The sequence below is a fragment of the Coregonus lavaretus genome (genome assembly GCF_964263955.1).
Source record: "Coregonus lavaretus genome assembly, chromosome: 14".
Taxonomy (NCBI): Eukaryota; Metazoa; Chordata; class Actinopteri; order Salmoniformes; family Salmonidae; genus Coregonus; species Coregonus lavaretus.
This window is the reverse complement of record NC_140001.1, coordinates 46,997,419-47,011,895: the sequence shown is the minus strand read 5'-3', so window position 1 is coordinate 47,011,895 and position 14,477 is coordinate 46,997,419.

Here is a 14,477-nt window from a genome sequence, read left to right as displayed (position 1 = left end):
CTCTCCTTATTCTCTGTCCCTCACATACATGCTCACACACACACACACACACACACACACAGTGCTTCTTCTACTACAGACACTCACACACTTCCTTAATGTAAATGTCTGCTTGTGTACATTTACCAGACTAGTAGACCCACCTCTTATTCATCATCTGTCTGTTTCATCTATCCTGTTCATGTGATTAAAACTGATCACAGTGGCAAGTTTTCACCTCCTCTGTATAGAGGTTCACCAACTGGCGGCCTGCGGTTGATTTTATTTGCCCCCCCCAAGTTTTCTGGCTCGCAGTTCACCCTGGACTCTACAAGGTGTCGAAAGCATTCCACAGGGATTCTGGCCCATGTTGACTCCAATGACTCCAATGCTTCCCACAGCTGGATATCCTTTGGGTGATGGACCATTCTTGATTGTCACGGTGCTGTGTATGGGTGTGGTGTAGAATCAGGCGCAGGCAGCAGAGGGTAAGTCCAACAAGACTTTACTGAGCACGAAAATTAATCCAAAACAGCCCGGAGGCAAAAAGACGCACACAGGCGTAACTACAAGCGCACACACAGGTGCGTAAATCTCTCCTCACACAACAAGGAGGAAGCTCAGGAAAAATAGCGTACCGACACGGGTAGCGCAACCACGACACGAACAATTACACACAACACAAACCTAACAACAAGGAAACTAAATAGGGTGCTAAATGAGACCTAACACAAAACAGGTGTGACTAACAGACAAAACCAAACAAACAAGAAACATCGAGCGGTGGCAGCTAGAACTCCGGAGACGACGACCGGCGAAACCTGCCCGAACAAGGAGGAGGAGCCGCCTCGGCCGAAACCGTGACAGTACCCCCCCCTTGACGCGCGGCTCCAGCCGCGCGCCGCCTCCGGCCTCGGGGACGACCAGGGGGACGCGGAGCAGGGCGCGTAGGATGACCACGATGGAATTCGGTCATCAGGGACGGATCCAGAATGTCCCTCCTTGGCACCCAGCACCGCTCCTCCGGACCGTACCCCTCCCACTCCACGAGATATTGGAGACCCCCCATCCGGCGTCTCAAATCCAGGATGGTCCGAACCGTGTACGCCGGAGCCCCCTCGATGTCCAACGGGGGCGGAGGAGTCTCCTCAATCTCAAAGTCCTGGAGTGGACCAGCTACCACCGGCCTGAGGAGAGACACATGGAACGAGGGGTTAATATTCTTGTAATCAATAGGTAGTTCTAACCTGTAACTCACCTCGTTCAATCTCCTCAGGACTTTAAAAGGCCCCACAAACCGCCGACCCAGCTTCCGGCAGGGCAGGCGGAGGGGCAGGTTTCTGGTTGAGAGCCAGACTCGATCTCCAGGTGCGTACACTGGCCCCTCACTGCGGTGTAGGTCGGCGCTCGTCTTCTGTCGACGTATGGCACGCTGCAGATGGACGTGTGCAGCGTCCCACGTCTCCTCCGAGCGCCGCACCCACTCATCCACAGCGGGGGCCTCGATCTGGCTCTCATGCCATGGTGCCAGAACCGGCTGGTACCCTAATACACACTGAAAAGGGGTTAGTTGGGTGGAGGAGTGGCGGAGAGAGTTCTGTGCCATCTCGGCCCAGGGCACATATCTCGCCCACTCCTCCGGCCGGCCCTGACAATATGACCTCAGAAACCTACCCACATCCTGGTTGACTCGTTCAACCTGCCCATTACTCTCCGGGTGGTAACCCGAGGTAAGGCTCACGAGACCCCCAAACGTTCCATAAATGCTCTCCAGACTCTGGAGGTAAACTGGGGGCCTCGATCGGACACTATATCCTCGGGCACCCCGTAATGCCGGAAGACGTGAGTAAATAGAGCCTCAGCGGTCTGTAGGGCCGTAGGAAGACCCGGCATGGGAAGGAGACGACAGGCCTTCGAGAACCGATCCACAACGACCAGGATGGTGGTATTCCCCTGTGAGGAGGGAAGATCGGTAACAAAATCCACCGAGAGGTGAGACCAGGGTCGTTGTGGAACGGGCAGGGGCTGTAATTTACCCCTGGGCAAGTGTCTGGGCGCCTTACACTGGGCACACACTGAGCAGGAGGAGACATAAACCCTCACATCCCTGGCTAACGTTGGCCACCAGTATTTCGTACTAAGGCAGTGCACCGTCCGGCCAATACCCGGATGTCCAGAGGAGGGGGACGTGTGAGCCCAATAAATCAGCCGATCCCGGACCTCGAGCGGGACGTACACCCGACCCACCGGACACTGTGGAGGACTAGGCTCGGTGCGTAACGCCCGCTCGATCTCCGCATCGACCTCCCACACCACCGGTGCCACCAGACAAGACTCCGGTAGTATGGGAATGGACTCCACGCACCTCTCCTCCGTGTCATACCGACGGGACAGAGCATCTGCCCTCCCGTTCTGGGACCCAGGGATGTAAGTGATCTTGAACACAAACCGGGCGAGAAACATAGTCCATCGAGCCTGGCGAGGATTCAGTCTCCTAGCTGCCCGAATGTACTCCAGGTTACGATGGTCGGTCAGAATGAGGAAAGGGTGCTGAGCCCCCTCAAGCCAATGCCTCCACACCTTTAGGGCCTGTACTACGGCTAACAGCTCCCTGTCCCCTACGTCATAATTCCGCTCCGCCGGACTGAGCTTCTTAGAATAAAAAGCACAGGGGCGGAGCTTAGGTGGTGTACCGGATCGTTGAGAAAGAACTGCCCCGATACCGGCCTCAGACGCGTCCACCTCAACTTGGAAGGGTAAAGTGGGATCCAGGTGCGCCAACACCGGGGCCGAGGTAAACAGGTCCTTCAGTCTCCCAAAGGCCCTGTCCGCCTCAGCTGACCACTGCAAGCGCACCGGACCCCCCTTCAGAAGAGACGTTATGGGAGCTGCCACCTGTCCAAAACCCCGGATAAACCTCCGGTAGTAATTCGCAAAACCCAAGAACCGCTGCACCTCTTTAACCGTAGTTGGGGTTTGCCAATTACGCACGGCGGACACTCGGTCCACCTCCATTCTCACCCCTGACGCAGACAACTGGTAACCCAAAAAGGAAACTGACTCCTGGAAGAACAGACATTTCTCAGCTTTGACATACAGGTCATGCTCCAACAGTCTCCTCAATACCCTGCGCACCAGGGCTACATGCTCGGCCCGAGTAGCACTGTACACAAGAATATCATCTATGTACACCACTACTCCCTGCGCCTGCATGTCCCGGAAAAGTTCGTCTACAAACGATTGGAAGACTGATGGAGCATTCATTAACCCATATGGCATGACGAGATACTCGTAATGGCCGGATGTAGTACTAAATGCTGTCTTCCACTCATCGCCCTCCCTAATGCGCACCAAGTTATATGCGCTCCTGAGATCCAATTTTGTGAAGAACCTTGCCCCGTGTAAGGACTCCGTCATGGTCCCAATCAGAGGAAGTGGATAGCTGTACTTCACCGTCACCTGATTGAGACCGCGGTAATCAATACACGGACGCAAACCTCCATCCTTTTTCTTCACAAAAAAGAAGCTCGAGGACGCGGGAGAAGTGGAGGCCCGTATGTATCCCTGTCTCAGAGACTCGGCAATGTAAGTCTCCATTGCCCTTTTCTCCTCCTGTGACAAAGGATACACATGGCTCCGCGGAAGCGCTGCTCCTGTCTGGAGGTCTATCGCACAATCCCCTTGTCTATGAGGTGGCAACTGTGCCGCTCTGGTCTTACTGAACACGAGCGCCAAATCCTCATACTCAGGAGGAATGTGCAGTGCTGGCATCTGGTTCGGACTCTCCACCGAGGTCGCCCCTACGGAAACACCCAGACATAACCCCTCACACTGAGCAGACCACCCTTTAAGAGCTTTCTCTCGCCACGAAATAGTAGGATCATGGGTCATCAACCAGGGAAGCCCCAGTACCACCGGATACGCAGGAGAGTCGATAAGATAGAGTTGAATCGTCTCCTCATGACCCCCCTGCGTCATCATCCTAAGTGGCGCTGTGACCTCCCCAATCAACCCAGATCCTAACGGACGACTATCTAGGGCATGTACAGGAAAGGGTTTTTCGACTGGAAGGAGGGGAATCCCTAACTTAACACAGAATCTCCGGTCTACAAAATTCCCAGCTGCGCCTGAATCGACTAGCGCCTTATGCTGGGACCGAGGTGCAACCTGTGGGAAACAAACAGGTAAGGTAATGTGAACGACAGAAAGCTCTGGGTAAGTAGGGCGCCTACTCACCTGGGTGGACTCCCCACTGTATGACCTGCTCTCTCCCTCACCAGGGGACCCTCCCCAGCACCTAGCCGCGGTGTGCCCTCCGCGCCCACACTTGGTGCAGGAGACTGCCCCCCTCGGGCTCCTACCTCTTCTCCCTCTAGCGCCAGCACCTCCAAGCTCCATCGGACACTGCTCGGAGGCGCTGGAGGGTGGAATGGGGGGCCCCAACCTGGGACGTCCGCGGGTCGCCAGCAGGTTGTCCAGTCGAATGGCCATGTCCACCAGCTGGTCAAATGTTAGTGTAGTGTCCCTGCAGGCTAACTCCCTGCGGACGTCCTCCCGAAGGCTACATCTGAAGTGGTCTATGAGGGCCCTCTCATTCCACCCCGCATCAGCCGCTAGAGTCCGGAACTCCAGCGCAAACGCCTGAGCGCTCCTCATCCCCTGTCGGAGGTGGAATAGACGTTCCCCCGCCGCTCTCCCCTCTGGTGGATGGTCGAAGACCGCACGGAAGCGACGGGAGAACTCCGCATAGGTGACTGTGGCGGCGTCTATTCCCCTCCACTCGGCGTTGGCCCACTCCAACGCCTTGCCGGTGAGACAGGAGATGAGGGCGGAAACGCTCTCGTATCCCGAGGGCGCCGGGTGTATGGTGGCAATGTAGAGCTCCACTTGTAGGAGGAACCCCTGACACCCGGCAGCGGTGCCGTCGTACGCCCTCGGGAGCGAGAGCCGAATCCCACTGGGTTCCGGTCGATGGACGGGCTGGTTGTCCGGTGGTGAAGGTGATGGTGCGATAGGTGGGGCTATGGGAACCCCGCTGGTCTCCCATCGACGAAGGGTGTCCATGACGCCCTCCAAGGCGTGCCCGATACGGTTGATCCGGTGCTCGTGTCCAAGGAGACGCTCCTCCATGGGGTCGACGGGTGCTCCTGCTGATTCCATTCTATGGTGTGTAATTCTGTCACGGTGCTGTGTATGGGTGTGGTGTAGAATCAGGCGCAGGCAGCAGAGGGTAAGTCCAACAAGACTTTACTGAGCCCGGAGGCAAAAAGACGCACACAGGCGTAACTACAAGCGCACACACAGGTGCGTAAATCTCTCCTCACACAACAAGGAGGAAGCTCAGGAAAAATAGCGTACCGACACGGGTAGCGCAACCACGACACGAACAATTACACACAACACAAACCTAACAACAAGGAAACTAAATAGGGTGCTAAATGAGACCTAACACAAAACAGGTGTGACTAACAGACAAAACCAAACAAACAAGAAACATCGAGCGGTGGCAGCTAGAACTCCGGAGACGACGACCGGCGAAACCTGCCCAAACAAGGAGGAGGAGCCGCCTCGGCCGAAACCGTGACATTGATACACACGGGAAACTGTTGAGCGTGAAAAACCCAGCAGCGTTTCAGTTCTTGGCACAAACCGCTGAGCCTGGCACCTACTACCATACCCCATTCAAAGGCACTTAAATATTTGTGTCTTGCCCATTCACCCTCTGAATGACACACATACACAATCCATATCTCAATTGTCTCTAGGCTCAAAAATCCTTCTTTAACCGGTCTCCTCTTCATCTACACTGATTGAAGTGGATTTAACAAGTGACACCTATAAGGGATCATAGCTTTCACCTGGTCAGTCTGTCATGGAAAGAGCAGGTGTTCATAATGTTTTGTACACTCTGTGTATGTTATCATATACAAATGTAAGCAAGGTTTGAAATGATCATGTTTTAGTCAAATATTATATCTGTTTGGGCATCTTGCGGTCAATTTGCAGTCTACAAATTATTGGTAATTATGTTCCGGCCCCCTGACCATCCGCTCAAGAAAAAAAATAATGGCACCCTTTTGCTACACAACATCCTCTGTTCCATCCATACTGCACAACATCATAGCCAGCCAGGGTTATGATAATCATACAACTGCATTTATCAGCCTACTAATTACTAGCCTAAATTCACCATCTGCAAATGTATTGAAAGGGGCTTTGAATAAGAATTTTGATACATGTTTATGTATCCTACAGATTGCTAAGTCTCTTGAAATTACAATCGACATTTCTATTTTATTTATTTTATATAGAATTTTGGCATGAAAGATATTACATACATACATACATACATACATACATATCACAGTCAACATTTGTTTTATATAATTCCCCAAGAGAAACGTTTGGAAACCAAAGTTTAAAAAAACATAGAAACACACGGCTCTATTTGAACAAACACAATGGTAAATCTAAGCGCTGGCAGTAGTACTTTAGATCCGGGAGTGTGTCCGATTTTTGGGGGGCTATTTTCACAGCCGGAATTATGCGTAAGGGATGTGTTTTGATGAATAAACAAGTTGTATATGTGACAAGTACTTGGCCACTCACTGGCCAATCAACCGTTTAATACAAGTCTTGTAGGTTATTGACGGTCTTTGCGTTGTTATCAACTCCAATTTGGCTGGGGGCACAGAATATTCTCGTCCTGGTCCATTGTGGATTGATACTACAGTTTATTAAATAGCATAGGATACAGTAACGAGTAATAGCAACAGTAAAAAAAAACTCCAGTGTTGCTCAATATGTTTGGATTGTTGGCAATCAACATTGTTGTAATTGGCTTCAATGAGCCTACATGTCTTTACACATCGCACTTCTCCTAAAATAAAAAATACTAGGCTCCCATAAATTCTATTGCATCAGTGAGCAATGTTCTCAATAAGCAAAATATAGCCTAGGCCAGGGGTATCAAACTCATTCCATGGAGGACCGGTCGAGTGTATGCTGGTTTTCATTATTTCCTTTCAATTTGTGTCCAATTAAAACCTAGACATCCAGGTGAGGGGAGTTCCTAACTAATCAGTGACCTTAATTGATCAATGAAGTACAAGGGAGGAGACCTGAAAATAGCTGTGCAGCGACGCTCCCCATCCAACCTGACAGAGCTTGAGAAGATCTGCAGAGAACAATGGGAGAAAGTCGCCAAATACAGAAGTGCCAACCTTGTAGCGTCATACCCAAGAAGACTCAAGGCTGTAATCGCTGCCAAAGGTGTTTCAACAAAGTACTGAGTAAAGGGTCTGAATACTTATGTAAATGTGATATTTTAGTTTCTTTTTTTTCCTTCTTTTTTTAAATGTTTTTGCTTTGTCATTATGGGGTGTTGTGTGTAGATTGATGAGGGAAAACAAAACAATTTAATCCATTTTAGAATAAGGCTGTAACGTAACAAAATTTGGAAAAAGTCAAGGGGTCTGAATACTTTCCGAATGCACTGTAAGTGAATTTGCCCCAATACTTTTGGTCCCCTAAAATGGGGGGACTATGTACAACAAGTGCTGCAATTTCTAAACGGTTACCCGAAATAGATGAAAATACCCTCAAATTAAAGCTGACAGTCTGCACTTTAGCCTCATAGTGTATCATTTCAAATCCAAAGTGCTGGCATATAGAGTCCTAATACTTTTGGAGCTCACTGTATGTTGATGTTGCTGGAGATTATGAATATTAAGTAGAACATTTTTGAAATTTCCTTTTAAGTTCGACTGCATCATGAACTTTACGCAGTACCAGCCCAGCTAACAATTCTAGGGAGCGAACTTTTTTGTATTGTTACCCGTAATGTTGAGTGTCCAGTTTTCCGTTAGTTAAGGGAACATTTGATCTATGCTAGCAAAAACCTTCTGAGAACTATTTTAGCATGTCTTGGCATTAGAGTTAGGAGAACATTCTCTTAATGTCAAACAGAACATACCCAGAACGTGGTTACCATGTTCTCAGAATATACAATATTAATGTTCTATGTTTCATGGGACGTTGCAAGAACATTTGTGTCCAGTTTTCTGAGGGTTAGGAGAATATTCCAAACATACAAAAAATAAAGAAATAAACGTGTTCTGTGTAAAGTTTTTATAGTGGGTAGATCAGCTTTAATATTGCAGATATATTGTAACTTCCATCAATGTAATTGTCTGCATCACTTCCAATCCCCCATATGTTTTTTCCCCCGCATACAGTGGGGAGAACAAGTATTTGATACACTGCCGATTTTGCAGGTTTTCCTACTTACAAAGCATGTGGAGGTCTGTAATTTTTATCGTAGGTACACTTCAACTGTGAGAGACGGAATCTAAAACAGAAATCCAGAAAATCACATTGTATGATTTTTAAGTAATTCATTTGTATTTTATTGCATGACATAAGTATTTGATCACCTACCAACCAGTAAGAATTCCGTCTCTCACAGACCTGTTAGTTTTCTTTAAGAAGCCCTCCTGTTCTCCACTCATTACCTGTATTAACTGCACCTGTTCGAACTCGTTACCTGTATAAAAGACACCTGTCCACACACTCAATCAAACAGACTCCAACCTCTCCACAATGGCCAAGACCAGAGAGCTGTGTAAGGACATCAGGGATAAAATTGTAGACCTGCACAAGGCTGGGATGGGCTACAGGACAATAGGCAAGCAGCTTGGTGAGAAGGCAACAACTGTTGGCGCAATTATTAGAAAATGGAAGAAGTTCAAGATGACGGTCAATCACCCTCGGTCTGGGGCTCCATGCAAGATCTCACCTCGTGGGGCATCAATGATCATGAGGAAGGTGAGGGATTAGCCCAGAACTACACGGCAGGACCTGGTCAATGACCTGAAGAGAGCTGGGACCACAGTCTCAAAGAAAACCATTAGTAACACACTATGCCGTCATGGATTAAAATCCTGCAGCGCACGCAATGTCCCCCTGCTCAAGCCAGCGCATGTCCAGGCCCGTCTGAAGTTTGCCAATGACCATCTGGATGATCCAGAGGAGGAATGGGAGAAGGTCATGTGGTCTGATGAGACAAAAATAGAGCTTTTTGGTCTAAACTCCACTCGCCGTGTTTAGAGGAAGAAGAAGGATGAGTACAACCCCAAGAACACCATCCCAACCGTAAAGAATGGAGGTGGAAACATCATTCTTTGGGGATGCTTTTCTGCAAAGGGGACAGGACGACTGCACCGTATTGAGGGGAGGATGGATGGGGCCATGTATCGCAAGATCTTGGCCAACAACCTCCTTCCCTCAGTAAGAGCATTGAAGATGGGTCGTGGCTGGGTCTTCCAGCATGACAACGACCCGAAACACACAGCCAGGGCAACTAAGGAGTGGCTCCGTAAGAAGCATCTCAAGGTCCTGGAGTGGCCAAGCCAGTCTCCAGACCTGAACCCAATAGAAAATCATTGGAGGGAGCTGATAGTCCGTATTGCCCAGCGACAGCCCCGAAACCTGAAGGATCTGGAGAAGGTCTGTATGGAGGAGTGGGCCAAAATCCCTGCTGCAGTGTGTGCAAACCTGGTCAAGAACTACAGGAAACGTATGATCTCTGTAATTGCAAACGAAGGTACCAAATATTATGTTCTGCTTTTCTGATGTATCAAATACTTATGTCATGCAATAAAATGCAAATTAATTACTTAAAAATCATACAATGTGATTTTCTGGATTTCTGTTTTAGATTCCGTCTCTCACAGTTGAAGTGTACCTACGATATAAATTACAGACCTCCACATGCTTTGTAAGTAGGAAAACCTGCAAAATACTTGTTCTCCCCACTGTATATACACACACACACACACACACACACAGTGCCTTGCAAAAGTATTCATCCGCCTTGGCGTATTTCCTATTTTGTTGCATTACAACCTGTAATTTAAATGGATTTTTATTTGGATTTCACAAAATAGTCCCCTTTTTCCTCCAAACATAACGATGGTCATTATGGCCAAACAGTTATATTTTTGTTTCATCAGACCAGAGGACATTTCTCCAAAAAGTACTATCTTTGTCCCCATGTGCAGTTGCAAACCGTAGTCTGGCTTTTTTATGGCGGTTTTGGAGCAGTGCCTTCTTCCTTGCTGAGCGGCCTTTCAGGTTATGTCAATATAGGACTCGTTTTACTGTGGATATAGATACTTTTGTACCTGTTTCCTCCAGCATCTTCACAAGGTCCTTTGCTGTTGTTCTGGGATTGATTTGCACTTTTCTCACCAAAGTACATTCATCTCTAGGAGACAGAACGCGTCTCCTTCCTGAGCGGTATGACGGCTGCGTGGTCCCATGGTGTTTATACTTGCGTACTATTGTTTGTTCAGATGAACGTGGTACCTTCAGACGTTTGGAAATAGCTCCCAAGGATGAACCAGACTTGTGGAGGTCTACAATTTTTTTTCTGAGGTCTTGGCTGATTTCTTTTGATTTTCCCATGATGTCAAGCAAAGAGGCACTGAGTTTGAAGGTAGGCCGCCTTGAAATACATCCACAGGTACACCTCCAATGGACTCAAATTATGTCCATTAGCCTACCAGAAGCTTCTAAAGTCATGACAACATTTTCTGGAATATTCCAAGCTGTTTAAAGGCACAGTCAGCTTAGTGTATGTAAACTTCTGACCCACCAGAATTGTGATACAGTGAATTATAAGTGAACTAATCTGTCTGTAAACAATTGTTGGAAAAATTACTTGTGTCTTGGACAAAGTAGATGTCCTAACCGACTTGCCAAAACTATAGTTTGTTAACAAGAAATTTGTGGAGTGGTTGAAAAACGAGTTTTAATGACTCCAACCTAAGTGTATGTAAACTTCCGACTTCAACTGTACATGTCTAAACAAAATACTCCACTTTGCCAGATGATTACACAACCCATCAAGTTAGCCAGGTGTGTCTGGGGGTGATTACGGCCATCTATTGTATTTAATGAACATGTGAACAGGCCTAGATAATAGTGACCCATCCACTTAGCTATATGTGGCTGGGGGGTGGTTATAGCCTCTCTCTCTCACATGACCCATCAATTTAGAGAAGTGTGTCTGGGTAAGCCTCATCTATTAATGCAAAAATATTTGTATCTGGAATTTGTCTTTCAGCATCAGTAGAACACGCCTTACTCTCCCCCACCAATCATACAAGGAGAATGGTCTAATGCCTCCCATCAAAAAAAGAGCCGGCCCAAGCAGGCACAGGTTACACCTGAAGCATGAGGACATTTAGCGAGTTGTGAACTTCATCAACAACTATGCAGAGGATAATGCAATAGTATTACCAGGACGCCACCCAGGACACAAATAAAATAAAATAAAATTTTATTGGCCACATGCGCCGAATACAACAGGTGCAGACATTACAGTGAAATGCTTACTTACAGCCCTTAACCAACAGTGCATTTATTTTTAATAAAAAAGTAGAATAAAACAACAAAAAAGTGTTGAGAAAAAAAGAGCAGAAGTAAAATAAAATAACAGTAGGGAGGCTATATATACAGGAGGGTACCGGTGCAGAGTCAATGTGCGGGGGCACCGGCTAGTTGAGGTAGTTGAAGTAATATGTACATGTGGGTAGAGTAAAAGTGACTATGCATAAATAATTAACAGTGTAGCAGCAGCGTAAAAAGATGGGGTGAGGGGGCAGTGCAAATAGTCCGTCGGTAGCCATGATTAGCTATTCAGGAGTCTTATGGCTTGGGGGTAGAAGCTGTTGAGAAGTCTTTTGGACCTAGACTTGGCACTTTGGTACCGCTTGCCGTGCGGTAGCAGAGAGAACAGTCTGTGACTAGGGTGGCTGGAGTCTTTGACAATTTTGAGGGCCTTCCTCTGACACCGCCTGATATAGAGGTCCTGGATGGCAGGAAGCTTGGCCCCAGTGATGTACTGGGCCGTACAAACACTTTGGTGGAAAGCTGCTGCCATCTCATGTGACAAAAGCAGTGGTGTGGTGTCTCTACAAGCAATCGATGACAACACTTGGTATGTAAAGCATAAACAACACGTTTTGATCATTTATAGTGCATTCGGAAAGTATTCAGATCCCTTGACTTTATCCACATTTTGTTACGTTACAGCCTTATTCTAAAATGGATAAAATATATATTGTTTGTCATCAATCTACACAAAATACCCCATAACGACAAAGCAAAAATTGTTTTTTGTGTGCAAATTTATAAAAAATAAAAAAGAGATTTATTTACATAAGTATTCAGACCCTTTGCTATGAGACTCGAAATTGAGCTCAGGTGCATCCTGTTTCCGTTGATCATCCTTGACATTTTTCTACAACTTGACTGGAGTCCACCTGTGGTAAATTTAATTGACTGGACATGATTTGGAAAGGCACACACCTGTCTATATAAGGTCCCACAGTTGACAGTGCATATCAGAGCAAAAACCAAGCCATGAGGTCGAAGGAATTGTCCGTAGAGCTCCGAGACAGGATTGTGTAGAGGCACAGATCTGGGGAAGGGTACCAAAAAAATTCTTTAGCATTGAAGGTCCCCAAGAACACAGTGGCATCCATCATTCTTAAATGGAAGAAGTTTGGATCCACCTAGACTCTTCCTAGAGCTGGCTGCCCAGCCAACCTGAGCAACTAGGGGAGAAGGGCCTTGGTCAGAGAGGTGACCAAGAACCCAATGGTCACTCTGACAGAGGTCCAGAGTTCCTCTGTGGAGATGGGAGAACCTTCCAGAAGGACAACCATCTCTGCAGCACTCCACCTATCAGGCCTTTACGGTAGTGGCCAGACGGAAGCCACTCCTCTGTAAAAGGCACATGACCGCCTACTTGGAGTTTGCCAAAAGGCACCTAAAGGATTCAGACCATGAGAAACAAAATTCTCTGGTCTGATGAAACCAAGATTGAACTCTTTGGCCTGAATGCCAAGCGTCACGTCTGGAGGAAACCTGTCACCATCCCTACGGTGAAGCATGGATGTGGCAGCATCATGCTGTGGGGATGTTTTTGAGCGGCAGGGACTGGGAGAGTAGTCAGGATCGAGGGAAAGATGAACGGAGCAAAGTACAGAGAGATCCTTGATGAAAGTCTGCTCCAGAGCGCTCAGGACCTCAGCCTGGGGCGAAGGTTCACCTTCCAACAGGACAATGAGTCTCAGCACACAGCCAAGACAAAGCAGGAGTGGTTTTGGGACAAGTCTCTGAATGTCCTTGAGTGGCCCAGCCAGAGCCAGGACTTGAACCCGATCGAAGATCTCTGGAAGACCTGAAAATATCTGTGCAGCGACGCTCCCCATCCAACCTGACAGCGCTTGAGAGGTTCTGGAGAGAAGAATGGGAGAAACTCCCCTAATACAGGTGTTTCAAGCTTGTAGCGTCATACCCAATACTCAAGGCTGTAATCGCTGCCAAAGGTGCTTCAACAAAGTGCTGAGTAAAGGGTCTGAATACTTATGTAAATGTTATATTTCTGTTTTTTATTTTGAATACATTTGCAAAAAAAAACAAAAACGTTTTTTTCTTTGTCATTGTGTGGTATTGTGTGTAGATTGATGAGAAAAAAAACGATTTAATCCATTTTAGAATAAGGCTGTCACATAACAAAATGGTGGAAAAAGTAAAGGGCTCTGAGTACTTTCCGAATACACTGTACCTCCAACATGATTGGCATTACTTTTATTGATCTTACATTATTTGTGTATTCTCCAGAGATATGTTCAGTCGGGCTGTCTTCCTTCAGGAATCTGTGGAAAAAATTGGTGCCCCACATCAAGCACTAAGCCTAAGACAGACCTGTGCTGGCAGTGCCAGAAGAACAACTATCAGGTCTTCAGATCTGCCAGAAGCTGTTAAATCAGCCAAGCTGAAGAAGCAAGAGCGGCATCTCCTGCTTGTTCAGAGTGAGCGGTCTGTCTATCAGAAGATGGTAGACAGACCTGCAGTTGTCTCTGGGGGGCCATACTGAACCAGCAAGCTAAGACATCAGGATGCATTACAGCTTTAATTTTGCTCAACAGGTATTTGGTATTTGGTATTTTATTAGGATCCCCATTAGCTGTTGCAAAAGCAGCAGCTACTTTTCCTGGGGTCCACACAAAACATGAAACATGACATAATACAGAACATTAATAGACAAGAACAGGACAGAACTACATACTTTTTTTTTTTAAGGCACACGTAGCCTACATATCAATACATACACACAAACTATCTAGGTCAAATAGGGGAGAGGCATTGAGCCGTGAGGTGTTGCTTTATCAGTTTTTTGAAACCAGGTTTGCTGTTTATTTGAGCAATATGAGATGGAACGGAGTTCCATGCAATAATGGCTCAATATAATCCTGTATGCTTTCTTGAATTTGTTCTGGATTTGGGGACTGTGAAAAGACCCCTGGTGGAATGCAGTGTTTGGTTTTCGCCAGGCATAATGGGACCCATCTCGTCCAAAAAGTTGACTCAAGTTTGCCAAAAAGCACCTGGATGATCATCAAGACTCTTGGAAGAACGTTCTA